Here is a 14,818-nt window from a genome sequence, read left to right as displayed (position 1 = left end):
TATTCATCAAACCATACTATCGATTGTAAGTTAATTAAAATGAAATTAGAATGATATTAGAGCTAGTTCCAAAAAATTTTTAGGCCAAAATAAATAATTAGGTGTTTCAATCTTTAAAAAATCATCAATATTATTTTCTTGATTAATTAAATTAATTTTGTATACTATATGAAAAAATAAAAGAAGTGCAATGTTGTATTTCCAAAATAATTTACACAAATTTGTACGGGCGTTAATGGATACATACATAAAACTTGAGGTAATTAAAGTATATTTATTTTTTTAAAAAGAAAATTGATAAATCATAAAATATATGATCATAACTTTGCGGAGAAATAATATTTTTTATTTATTATATTGTAACAATTGTATTTTATTACAACCGTCAAATTAAGTGATGAAATATGAAAATTATTTTGTAAATTTTTTTTAGGAGAGCGCTTAAGGACAAATTTATTGGCACTTAAAATTTCTGCATAACCATTTCAATCTTATATAAAAAAAGCCAGGCCATAGCGGAGCAAACCAGAGGATGTACTAGTCGGCTCTAGGATGCTTAAAGATCTGGCCCACGAATGATGAAATTATTCCGTGCGGAGTCCGGACGGAAAAAATTGATCTAGACTGTGAGTGTACACACTGTATACAAACAGTATGTACATAATTTGAACCATGCTATGTTCAAACTATGTACACATTATTTGTACACAGTCAATACACTCACAATCTAGTTCTCTCCCATCTATCGAATAATTTATCAGAAATTGCCATCATGAGCCGAAGTATATGAAAAACTTTTTTCATAGTGTTTCTCACAAAAATAAAATTTTCTTTTAAATATAAATTATTTTTAGATATTCTCTTTTAAAATTAATTTATCAAGCAAAGATAACTCATTTACTAGCTTGCAATTTTAATATGTTTCTCATTATTATCATACAATCACAAGCACGAAATAAAAGTTGCAGCGAAGTAAATGCAAAAAGTTTAAATGAGTACGCAAGCCATTTATACTAGTTTGATGAAATTGATTTACATCTGTTATGGAAATGGAATTAAGCATATTCCTCTGAACAGCACGTGGGCTGTTATGCTGCGGCAAGACTTTCTTCATTTAGTCTGCACATGTTCTGTTATAACAAACTTGTACTGAAGCATTCTGTTTTAGCTATATATATGTAATACTGTGCTGTAGACATATCAGCAAATGAAAGCATTATTCAGCTCAATTCCTCTGTATCTATTCTTCACTGTTTCTTTCTATGTTGCTGCATTGTTAGCAGTTTAGTTTTCTTTTCAACATCCACTCGAATTCTCACCTCGAGCTGGGTTGTTGGTTTCGGGCATTATGCGTCATGTTCTCTATTTGATTGAGTATTTAATGGAGTGCTGTGATGCTAGTCTAGCATTACATATTTAATAAAAAGCAGAGTCCAATCAAAATTTGCAATTAACGAATCATTTACAGAAAGAGTTCATTTTGAGTGGTGTTGAATAAAATGATTTAATTTATTTAAATATAGTAATTACACAATGATTTCAAATATGTGACAAAAATAATAAATTAATTTTACTCACATAATAATTATGCATTTTAAGAGAGAGAATATAGCACCATTTTAAACAAAGTGAAGATCAAGAATGATTAATTACTACACTAAATTGATAACAAATTAACCAATAGCTAGCAACAACTTGCAATGACAGTTAAGAAGACATACAATTGTTGAAACCAATAAAATTGGGGGGACTAATACTATCTAATTTAATTAAAATTCATCTCATTAAAATATTAAAAAACATAAGAAACTTTATAAATATAGTGCAAGGTTAACACAAAGATAAATGTGGGCTCCGAAAATTCGGCCCCGGCCTATGCCCATTTTTGTTTTTTTTCTTCTGCGAGGGAGTTTTAACGGAATAAGTTTCGGGGTAAATTTTGGGAAGGCAGATGGGTTTGTAAATAAGACACTACCCAGATATTTCGCCCTCATTTTGCAAGGACTTTATGATCTAAGTTCTGGTTTCCTATAGGCGCAAGCCCCTATAGTTAATTACCCCTCCCGATCACGAGAGAGAACTTTCGATTAAGGTTAGTTGTCAATCAAATACATAGAAAATACGCGTTATCTGGCATATAGTAGCATCATAGGTTTGAATTTAGAAATTTAAGAAGTTTGATATTTAAAATTGGAAATTTCACCATCTTGCACTTAAAGCAAATGATGGGGGAATGGATGATAGACCCGATCAAGATCTCATGGTTTTGTCGTATCGGGCCATCGTGGTCCCTGGTCTACTTAGTCAGAGGAGGTAGTCGACCCAACCTGACAGAAGGATCCTTGTCGGCAGCCATGGGTTGCTTCATCCATGGGGACCTTGTAGACCTGGGATGGATATTTGCCTAAGGGGACAAATTTGAATCCAACTTAGCTAACAGAGGGCTTTGTGCCCTATTGATTCATGTCTCAAGGATTTGATGCCACTAAGGAACGTATTGGCTCTGGCCATAACCGATATTTCGTGGTGCCATTTGACAGCAAAATCACTCGGTTTAGAGAGCCCTGGGTCATAATCGTTTATCCTGCGGTGCCATTTGGCGGCAAAACTGCATGTTAGAGGACACGTACCACGTCCTTACTGATAGGAGATTATTTGAGAATGGATCCTAGTGATAATTTCGACAAGGCATTTGGCCTATGTGAGCTAAAGTAAATTTTAATTCGTCCACCTCGGCAAACTGTTGCGGAGAGTGGATGGATTTTGCTTTAAACATTTGATGGATTATTTCAATTTTAAATATTTTGGATTTTGAGATTTTGAGATTTTTTTAGAGCTTGAAATATTTAGAATTAATCCCTCCAGTTGATATTTTTGTTCAACACGATCATCATCAGGGTGTATGGGGTCATTCATTTGAAAATATTTGTTTTTAATGGATGAATCTTGTCGACTCTGTTGAGCTGTCAATAGATGATCGGGTTCCTCGGGCTTCATGCCTTTGTTTGTGAATTTTCTTTATTAAAGGCCTTGAAGGCCTAATATGAATGTATAAAATAAATATTCTGGTCTCATTCGTGACTGCATATTAATCCAATGACTTGAACCCTGTCCACTCCTATTTATCTGCTTAGGAGGATCGGGTTTCATAGGCTTCGTGCCTTTATTAGTGATTTTTTTTATTATAGGCCTTGAAGACCTAATATGAATGTATTAAAAGAAATACAATGGTCTCCACAACCGGGTATTTGTTTGAAGGTTTAAACCCTATCGACTCCTATTGATCCGTATAGAAGGATCGGGTTCAAACTTGAATTCACTTATGGACCCACGCAGCATCCCTGGACATCACGTGTGTACCAGTAACACTCTCGCCGGGGCCCATGCGGGTTATGATTGAATTTTTCCTTTAGTGTACCTATGTGTATACAATTTATAGTGCACATATGTAGGGATACACTGAAATAATTATAGTTGTGCATGCAATTTCCATTTGAATGCACAACACTTCATTTGAGAGATTATACACACCTTTTATCTGCTAGTATAAGTGTTGCGGATCTGGTGGCATAACATTATAGTCTTATGGACGCCTTCTGTTCGCTAGTACGAGTGTTGCGGATCCGGTGGCATGAAGTAGCAGCTTCTTAATCAATTATTTACTGTTTTATACAGGTAGACTGTCATGCACCACTTGTTGCTTTCTACATATATTTTGTAGTGCACTAACGAATCTCCTGCTTTATATTTGTTGATGCCCATAGATAGCTTATTGTATACACGATGATTTTCCACTGTAACTCGTAAGCACTTGCACTTGATATCGTTACTTTGTGTCTTGCTTGTGGGAAATAGACTGGGTGTACTATGAATATTCTAAAGTGGTCCATGGATATTTGCATTTGTTGTAGTCATATTGCATGTTGTTCGTAGGTGATATTTTACATGTATGGAGGGTTTTCTACAAGAGCCAGTGTATAACACATTAAGTGTACGATGAGTTTCCTACAACAACTCATAGAAGCTTACTTTTGTTGTGCCCCATTTGGCATTCTGCTTGTGGGCAATATTTAGTGTGTATGTCGAATCTCTTATAAGGACCCTTTTCTCTTGCTTGTAGGGAGTTAGTATATTTGCTTAGTACTAGATTATTGCTGATTGTAGGAGTGTAATAACATTCACTGCATGTTGTTGATTTCCACCTATAAGTATATTGTTCTGCATTAGAAAGTTCCTTCTGTCATTTCTTACGAATGACACCTCACACAAGTATCCACATGTATTGTAGACTCATCATATATGGAGCGTATCCCCTTCATGTACATTAGCCAGCAAATCATTGAATTTATTAGCAGCCTACCATGTTTATATGTTTCAGCTTTTCATGCTTTTAGATAATCACAATATTCATCTACGAGCTGGTTGCCATTGATTAGAAGGAAGCCTTGCTATTCATTTCACATTCTTCATATGTTCTTTGTGAATATGGCATTCATGATTAAGATGAATAACATGCACTCATCTTATACACTCACTTTAGGTTGATCGTATACGATGAACTTGATATTTGCTGATTTGAATATGCACTTCCACTTCCACTTACGATCATTTGAATATTGTTGTCTAAGGAGTTTCATGTCAGAGTGCAAGCAACTTTATTTATTTGCATAGGGATTGAATGACATATCCTGACATATCCTAAAAATTCTTTAACATTTTGAAGTCCTTCATTGCTCATTTGTTTCGATCATGTTCAAACCAAAGTCAAACTTGATCTCAAGCTTAATGAATTATGCTTAGGTTCATTCAAGTTCTAGGAACATTCAAGTCCAAATCCAAGTAGCCTTATTCATTTCCAAAACTTGCTCATTTGAGTCAAATGCTTTTAAGTTCAAGTCCCAAATAACCTTGTTGAATTCAAGTACAAGTTCAAATTAACTTTGATTTGAGTCTTTTGATCATTTGAATTTTAAGTTCAAATGGTCCAAGTCATATCCACTGAGATCTCAATTAGTTTGAGTTCCAAAATGAGTCTTCAACGCCTTTGCTTGTGTTCAAATAATTCATTTCATGATTTGACCAAGTTAAGTGAGGTTCAAAGTCTTTTGCAATGCACTTAGATCCCTTGTCATTATTCGTTTGAAATCAAATTTATGCTTGCTATAATTTGCTTATGCTTGAGTTCTTTGTGCATTTTGTTCAAGTTCAAATTATCTGAATTCTTAAGTCAACGCAAGCGCCGCGCCGCTTTCCCTCCCTACAATGCTACGTGAACATGTAGGGGGTTTGCCGGTCCGTTGCAAGCCACGAGAGAAGAATTTTTTTAGATTAATTATAATTATTTACAAATTAATTATACTTAAAAAATAATGATAATAAGATAAAATAAATACCTAATCAACTAAGCGGCCGGGATGGAGCTTGCGGCCAAGGAGGGAGGAATCGGAGGAGGCAACTAGAGAAGGAGGTGAATGGGTTGGTTCGGGTATAGAAGAGGCGATGAATGAGAGAGTTCCATCTCAAGGGCTGGAGTTCGAATGGGAAAGCTAGGGCAGAGGTCGGGATGCAAGTCGGAGCTTGGATTGCGGCTAGAAGCGTCGGCACAGTGACGGGAAAGGAGGGAGGAGGTTTTGGCTAGAAGAGATATTGGGGTAAGAACTCTCTCTCTCACTCTCTTTCTTTCTCTCGGGCCGAAGGAGCAAAGGGAGGGGTCGGTCAGCTATGGTGGAGATCGACCAAGTAAGAGGAGCTCTAGTGACGAACGGGAGAGCAGAGAGCCAAAGCTTTCACCTGTGTGGAAGTAGTCCCGAAGGCTTCCTTCATTTTGTATTTAATGATGAAAAAAGTGTCTAGGTGGCACACGAGTTGAGCATGATCGCAGAGAAGCGACTCAAAGGCGCCCGAGCTACAGGATTTCAGCGGGATTTCGGCAGGATTTTCGCAAAAATCGTGGATCCGACGGGTAAGGTATGTATGCGATGCTCTTTGGTTTTTACATGGAGGTCAACAATGAAGGACCAAAATGAAGCAGTAATAATTGTTAGTGCACGAATATAGGTCACCGGTTCAGCTTAAGCTAAACCGTTCAACCGTGCCTTCTTACATCTCTGTTCTCTATATATACACATCATTATGTATTCTTACTTTCAATTCAATACAATATTCTTTTCTTGTTGTTTCTTCTTCTTCTCTGCTTCAGCTCTCTTGGCCAGCTGGGTCTTCATGAAATTAGAGCAAATTCATGGCTGATCAAGATTCGGCACCCTCCCACCCAAATCAATCTACTCTATCCACTGCACTATCTCAGTTCACCATTCATGCATCATTGAAGTTCTTGATCTCCAATCTCAAGAGCTCGGTTCCCACCCAACTCACCATGGACACATACGCCATTTGACATCTTCAACTTCTTCAACACTTCTCCACTAATGGATTTGCCAGCAATCTTATCGGTGAAACCCCAAGACCGATTGACTCCTCTCATCCCGATTTTCACCTTTAGCATCTAGTTGATAGGAATTTCATTTCCGCTCTATTGTCTACCATTTCTCTCTCAACTCTTCCTTGCATTCTTTCCTCCTCTACGGCTCAAGAAATATGGTCCACTCTTGATAAACGCTTTTACTCGACCAATAGATCTCATGTAATCCAACTCAAATATGAACTCGATCAGCTTCAAATGCGGGATCACTCCATGCAGCAATATCTCGCTCAAATCAAAATCCTTGTAGATAATATTGTGGCTACAGGATAAATAATTGACACAGAAGATGTCATTTTATATATCTTGAATGGCCTTCCTCATTCATATAATTATTTCAAAAATTCCATTAGAACATTCCTCAATCCCATAGATCTTGATGTTCTTTATACCTTACTTTGTAGTGAGGAAATTAATATCCAAATTAACAACAAAAAGATTCTACTCCTCACCCAGACATTACAGCTCTTCAGAAAAATTGTGTCACCTCATTTCGTGGAATGAGCTCCATGTGATTTTCAAAAGGCCGCACCTCCTCTGCTCATTGGTCTCAAAATTCTCTATCACTAGCATAACCTGTCCCTCCCAACACAGATAGTCCGATCTATCAAAATTGTGGGAAATATGGACACTCGGCTTTCAACTGTTGGCATAGGTGCAATTTAAAATATGCGCCTACCCCATCTGCTCCACCACACACCTTATTCTCCCAGTCGCACTCCACATCTTCATTTAGTTGGATCTTGGATTCGGGAGCCTCCACGCACCTTACACCCGACATTACCAATCTGCAACAATCATCTTCTTACACTGGTGCTGACTCTGTTTCGATTGCCAACAAAATTACCCTTCTGATCCACAACTTTGGTCAGGGTCTTCTTCCCCTACCAGATTTGGCTCGTAAGCTTCATTTGCATAACGTTATTCATGTTCCTGATTTATCTCATAATCTCCTATCTATTTTGAAATTGATTGCTGACAACCAAGTCTCCATTTACTTTGATTTGAATGGTTTTCTTATTAAGGATCTATGAGACAATCTCCTCCTTCTACGTGGTCCTCTTCATAATGGCTTATATCAAATTCAGGCACCACCCACCAACTCCAGCACTGCTCTTCATGATACAACCAATTCATCTTTGCTCTAGCATGCTCGTCTTGGTCACCTACACAATAGGCTTCTTCATACCTTAGCCAAACACATACTAGTTATTTTTACCTCTTCTCCTTTTATAGTTTGCATTTCTTGTAATGTGGCACAAAGCCACAAATTTCCATTTAATAAAACTATCACAGTTTTGACAACACCATTCTTTTTTATACATTTTGATCTCTGGGGTCCAACACCTCAACAATCTTTTCATTGTTTTAAATATTAAGTGATCTTCATTGATGACTTTACTAGGTTTTTGTGGCTCTACCTCATGCATTCGAAGAACGAAACATTTTATAAATTTAAACATTTTTGTGCCATGCTCAAAAATCACTTTCAAACTCAACCAAAGATTTTCAGAACTAATAGTCGAGGACAATACACAAGCACTATATTTAAAGAATTTCTGTCAACAAATGGAATCACCATCAGCTAAGTTTCCCTCAAACTCCCGAGAAAAATGGTCTTGCTGAATGCAAACATCAACATCTCCTAGACCTCACTCGTAATCTTTTGCATGCTTCTCGCCTTCCTGCTTCCTTATGGGCTGAAGCTCTCTCTACTACAAACTACTTAATCAATCGACTTTCCTCAAAATCTCTTTCTCTACTCAGACCCCTACCAAAAACTACATGACAAGATTCCCAACTACAAGCATCTAAAGACCTCATGTTGTTTATGTTTTCCTTGGCTACGGCCCTACACCCCAAACAAATTATCCTGTAGCTCTCAAGAATGCATATTTCTTGGCTATTCATCCTTTCATAAAGGCTAACAATGTTTAAACATCCACTCCAACAAACTTCACATCTCAAGGCATGTGGTCTTCTATGAACAACAATTTCCTTATAAATCCTTATCCGATCCTATTGCACCCAACACATCTTAATCACCTATCTCCCCATACGTACTCGTTTCAACCTCCACTCTCCACCAGGCTTCTCAAAAAGGATCCACTTCTGTCACCACTCAGCCTGTCATTTCTTCTTACTCTCAGCCCACCTCTCCAGCACCCATTTCCCCTTTCAAAACTCATACTACTCCTTCCCATCTCAATCAAACCCATCCCATGCAAACACGTCTCAAATATGGTATATCAAAACCCAAACAAATCTTTGATCTGATGACTATCACCTCCACTCAAATTATTCCTAGCTCCTACACTCAAGCGGCAAACACCAGCACTAGCATTCTACCATGTTCTCTGAGTTCCTCGCTTTACAACAACAAGGCACCTGGTCTCTTGTACCACCACCTGCCAACAAACCCATTCTAGGAGCAAGCGGACTTTCAAAGCTAAACTTCTTCCTATAGGCCAAATTGATAAACACAAAGCTCGACTTGTCGCTTAGGATTTCACAAAAAATTCAGCATCAACAATCATGAAACTTTAGATCCCGTCACTAAAATGCCAACCATTCGAATCAACATTTTACTTACAGGAAACGACAAAGCTACCATCAACATACTTATTCAGCAATTACACTCGCAATTCAAACTTAAACAGCTGGGCGAGGTGTCTCTGTTTCTTGGAATCCAAGTCACATGACCTCCAATGGATACTTCCTCAATCAACAGCATTACGCCAACAGCCTACTTCAAGCTGCAGGCTTCATAGATTGCAAACCTACACCTACGCCTCTTATTTCCGAAGTCCAACTCTCGCTCCTACTCGTATCAGCTCTACATAGACCCATAGCTCTATCACAAACTAGTTGTCTCTCTCCAGTATCTTTCCATCACTTGTCCAATCGTTGCTTTTGCCACCAACTCCTTCTGTCAACATATGCATGCGCCAACTGTCACTCACTTCCAAGCACTCAAGCGTCTACTTCGCTACATTAATGGCATGTCCCACTTCGGTCTACCCATTACAATTAGCAATCTACAACTTAGAACCTTGATTGGGCCGCAGAATCCACATATGAGAAGTCTATTTCCGGCTTCTGCACATTCCTTAGACATAATCTTATCTCCTGGTCAGTAATGAAGCAAACAATCGTCGCCAAATCATCCACCGAAGAAGAATACTATTCCTTTGCCTCTGCCACTTCGAAATTTCTCTGGCTTCGACGTTTAGTAGCTGAATTTCAGCTCCCTCAGTACTCTCCCACAATTATCCACTGTGACAACACGTCCGCCTTCGCTCTTGCACACAATCCGGTCTTCCATGCAAGAACAAAACATATCGAGATTTACTATCTTTTTATTCGGAAACATCTCAACTCCGGCGCCATTACCATCATTCATCTAAGCACAACAGATCAGATTGCGGACATTCTAACCAAACCACTTTCGCCTGCTCGGTTTACAACATTACATAACAAATTAACGATTCATCCGTTGAATGATTAATTTGAGGGGGCCTGTTAGTGCACGAATACAGGTCACCGGTTCAGCTTGAACTAAACCATTCCACCATGTCTTCTTACATCTCTGTTGTCTATAAATACACATCATTATGCTAATTTCAATTCAATACAATATTCTTCTCTTTTTGTTTCTTCTTCTTCTCTACTTCGGTTCTCTTCGCCACCTGGGTCTTCAATAATATCAGCGGCCATAATTTCAACTCTATTTAGTGGCAAAATATTGAAGAAATTTCTTCTTTTTCCAGGCATTATGAATAGTTGTAGTATTCAGTGTAGGAAGAGGACTGCTGGACTGCAGGTTTGGAACCTCATTTGGGTGAAAATATGAATTTTGCTGCGTTGGGACATTTGCACAAACAGTTGAGTGCATGAACCTGTAGCACTGAGTGCATAGGTGGCTGAAATCGAAAGTTTTGCACACACTAGGTTGTATCATGAGCGTCAAGTAATCCACCTCCAATTACACTCTCAATCCTTTTGAAAACATCCAAAACAGTTTCATTCTCCCCAAACGGGATGTTCGCAGTTGACCAGAGAATTGCGATTGGCCATATTGCGATCCTCCTGCAGGTCTTGGGAGTTGGAAGAAGCAGCACACTCAGACATGGCTTTGTCTTCGTGTACAGGTTCGTGGGTTTTGTCCAGCTCTAATTCGTTGCTCGATGCAGTAAATTCTCACATAGCCTCCTGTTCGTCCCTAATCGAATCGAAAGGTAGCTTCTGTTTTTTTGATATTTTCATACCGTCGTTTTTTGTATGTTGTAGTTAACAATATTATGCATATTTTGATATTTTATTTCAAACCATTTTAATGATTTAGAAATTTTTTTTGATACATATAAATCTTGTCATAGTACAATAAAATTTTTGAAATGTAGTTATTAATAATGTGTGTTAATCTGGTGAAATTTTGAAAATATACAATTTCATGTGTGGCTCTACTCTTAATTTTGTATTATTTGATTACTAGTAGGATATTCTACGAAATCCTATGATGACTTTCATACTATGTACTATATTTAAAAAAAAAGCATTATTTATGTATTTTCAGTCTTATAATGTGTGAATATGGATGAACTTTGATGATTTGAGGAAGTATTGTGGTGTTATCTATCAGGATTCAAAAGAGCCTGAATTTTTCAAATACGATTCTATGAAATTGAGAGTCATAATGTCTTATAATCTAATAAGTTTTCATAGAGATTAATATCGACAATAATTCAAAATTTTTGTACTTGTTGGGAGGTATAAGGGCATGAGAGAAATTTTATCTGTTATGAGATATGTATATGAAGTGTTCATTGTATTGTTTTCTTAATGTTATGTTGTTTTAGTTGATGTGTTAGAAATATTATTTAATGCTCTATAGATATTCTTTTGTTCCAAACAATTTGGTTGGGCCTCTTTATGGATGAATTTATTCAGCCTTAATATTTTTGCTTATTATTGTTTTTAAAAATTATTAAAATTTTTGATAAGTTGAATGTGGCTCCCTGACTTATAGTTGCTCGTGCTTGTTTTCTGCATCTATTTCAAGCTAGTAAAAAGGGAAGGGTTAGGATGAGTAGAGAACAGGTCATAGGTCCTGAGATCTAAGTTTGTATAAGTATGTTAGTTGGATTTCAATAGTTATGACTTTTTTCTGATATGTATTGGCTATTCCATCACTACCAAAATCCGAAGTTTTCGCAGCAATTAATACTAGCGGTTAGTAAATCAAGTGAAATTGATACCCATAAGCAGCGTTTTTCACTTGTGTTAAAAATAAATATATTTTCTCTTTTCGAACCCTTGCGGACCCATTAGACATCTCACTCAGATCTTCTGTGCGATTCCTCTTTTCGTCCGTCTGGGACTGGCATTTGATCATATATGATTGCTAAATTCCCATTTTTTTCTCTTTGTTTATTGATTGGTTTTTTTGGAAACATAATAGCACATAAAAATTACAGTTTAAATAACACAATTAGCTAACCATTAAATAACACAATTAATTTATATTTGTATAATATTTTATTAATATTTATAATTTGATAAAAAAAATTTCTTGCCATTATATTTCTTTTTAATTTATTCTACCATTTAGTAGTAGTTTTAACACATGCTAAATGCGCTGCTAAAGCTTTCCTATAAAAACACTTATAAAACCGCTGCTAAAGTCTTTACGGTGAAAGCAAAAATAATGGTTTCTAAACCGCTGCAAATAAATTAGTAGATGTTTAAACCGTTGTCGTAGGTTCTAAAAAGTGCTGCGAAAAGTTGATTTATTAGTAGTGCATATACTTTTTGTATGTTATTTATTTTCTTGTAAATATTTTTTAGATGGATAAAAGAACTTTTGATGATGAGTATTTATTTATTTTATTGAAATTTTAGTGGCTTTGTAGTGAACAAATTATTTGAAATTTCTAAAAATTTTTCCAATTGGATCCTAGTGACTGTCTTGTTATCATTCGACATGTTATGAACCATTTTTGTTTATGGGTTATATCATATTTGGTTGTGTTAGAATTTTTTGATATTAGAGTAATGATTTGAAGGAATTGATTGTAAGGGTCGTAGGATTGAACTGGTATTGTAGTGGCAAGAGTTTAGGATAGTATCATGTGTTCATTCTGTTTTATTTTCATGTGAATGTATCATTCAGTTGTGCGCATTGTGTTTATATTTGATGAATTCATTAGAGCTAAAAATGTTAGATAAACAAAGTTCTAGTCATACTTTGCAAGTGTAGAGTACATCAAGGATTGTTAGTTTTGGTTCTATTTCGTAGTTTGTTAGATTAGTAGCAAAGTTGATGGATGAGACTCAGAGCACGATGTTTACAACTAGATCTGATGATTTTGATAGGCACTTACAAATGTTTATGAGGTTGAAACATCTAAGAGGTAAGGGTGTAGTGGAACCCAGGGAGGCAAAAAATTAGCTTGTGAGATTGGAGAAGTTATTTTCGGGGATGCAATGTGAGACAGATAGAAGAATCATGTTAGCTTTCTTTCTTTTGGATGGGGAAGCTAAAAGTTGGTGGTTGGGCCACCAAAGAGAAAAGTTATAAGGGAGGTTGAGTGCTTTGATATATTCAGAAGTGTTCTTTGAGATTTTTTTTGCTAGAGTAATTAGGTGTTGCCGCATCAGCGGAACCGGGCCTTGGTACCGAGTGGTACCGAGCCGCGATGCATAGCGAAGGGGTGATATGGCGCATTTTGTTTAGTCTCTGAATGACATTCGGCATTTGCACTGAATAAGTCATGCCATCTTCTTGACATCCTATTAGTTGTCATTAGAGATATCATTGAATGAACCACCCCACTATTTGACATAAACATGATTCTAAAAATCTAGGTTATAGTTGACCCAATTAAATTTCGGATGGTTTTGGTCCGAAATTTTGACCTAATTAAATTTTGTGTTGGATTATGGTTAACCTGAAAATCTAAATTGACTCTAAATTAATCTGATTATTATTAAGTTCATGTTAAATATGTCATGTTGGGTTAAACATGTTATACTTAGGTTAAGCATGATCTATATATTAAATGAGTCAAATTAGATAGGTTCGAGTTGAGTTAGGTTTGGATTAAATTTTTTTATTTAGATAATAAAGATGCTTGATTTGACACAAGCATATTTAGATCACATCAATTTTGTATCAAATCTAGACCCGATCTGCTAACTCAAATTGACACCTCTAACTGCTATCTTCACGTATGACCTCAACAGTGTTATCGGACTCTCCTCTTATTAGATCACTATTGAACCTTCAAATGGAGTGTCAATTAATGCCTAAAACAAAAGTGTATGCTTTCAAGAAAATAAGGAAGAGATGCTAAAAGCCCCATGGTTGTACAACCCCATAATGAGTAACAATTACACAACAGAGAAATTCAAATATTTTAAAAACAATAATGTTTTGTTTGGGATGATTTTCTTAATGCTTTTTAAAACAATTTTTTAGTACAAAAATTTCTCAAACAAAAAAAAAATTGTACTAAACGATTGCTTCAGAAAATATTAGAAAATAGTAAGAAAGCCGTTCCATTTTTAGATGGCACTGTTATTGGCAACTCTTATTCGGGTTGATCAGCTTATCTGACTTCTACATGGGGAAATAATCGGTTATTTCTCATATAAAACCATCACTTGAACCACTTTCCTGCCTCCTCTAACCAATCCTCCATTCCCGCATTATCTCCCTCTGAACCTCCCTAACTCCATTTCAAACATCCATGATAATGACGTAATAAAAACATTGCTATTTCATTGGAAGTCATCTGAAGTGTGGACGACTTAAAGGAATGAATGGCACACCATTGAGGCCGAACAATATTTGGTGCCTTGTACCTCATGCACTGCAAACTCCACAATAAGCATGGAAATGGATTTTTTATCTCTTTCAACTCGTCTAATAGCCCTTTCCTTCACCACATTGGTGATTACTGATTCAGGGTTTGTTTGAGATAATTTTTTTATTGTTTTCTAAAATAGCATTTTAGTATAGAAATTTTGTGAATAAAAAATTTTTGTACAAAAATGCTACTTTAGAAAGCAGTAAAAAAGAAATCTCAAAAGAAACCTTGGTCATCATCAATCTTGCTAAAGCATTTGGAAGCAAGGTTGTGAAACCAAACCTCTAACATAGAACCAAAATAAGTAGAGATTCAAGATTCAACATTGTGACTGGGTTTGAACAATTGATGATGTCATAAATATTAAAATTATTTAATTTTTTTTCTAATTAATATAATAAAAATATAATAATTATGTAAGAATATAAAATTTTCACTATAAAATAAATTAAATTCACATAAAAAT

The 14,818-nt window shown here is 36.1% G+C and overlaps 1 long non-coding RNA gene across 2 annotated transcripts; it reads left to right on the top strand.

Annotated features, from left to right (window-relative positions):
* Window positions 1–5,414: 5,414 nt before the first annotated feature.
* Window positions 5,415–10,812, top strand: LOC114579155. 2 transcript variants are annotated; one of them, XR_003700029.1, is made up of 2 exons: window positions 5,415–5,967; window positions 10,252–10,812. It is a non-coding gene; the product is annotated as an uncharacterized LOC114579155 (long non-coding RNA). The 2 variants fall into 2 exon arrangements; XR_003700030.1 differs by having other exon boundaries at window positions 9,077–10,812.
* The last annotated feature ends 4,006 nt before the right edge of the window (window positions 10,813–14,818 follow it).

The sequence above is a fragment of the Dendrobium catenatum genome, unplaced genomic scaffold (genome assembly GCF_001605985.2).
Source record: "Dendrobium catenatum unplaced genomic scaffold, ASM160598v2 fragScaff_scaffold_200, whole genome shotgun sequence".
Lineage (NCBI taxonomy): Eukaryota > Viridiplantae > Streptophyta > Magnoliopsida > Asparagales > Orchidaceae > Dendrobium > Dendrobium catenatum.
The sequence above is the reverse complement of the archived record's forward strand: the minus strand, read 5'-3'. Positions and strand labels throughout refer to the sequence as shown.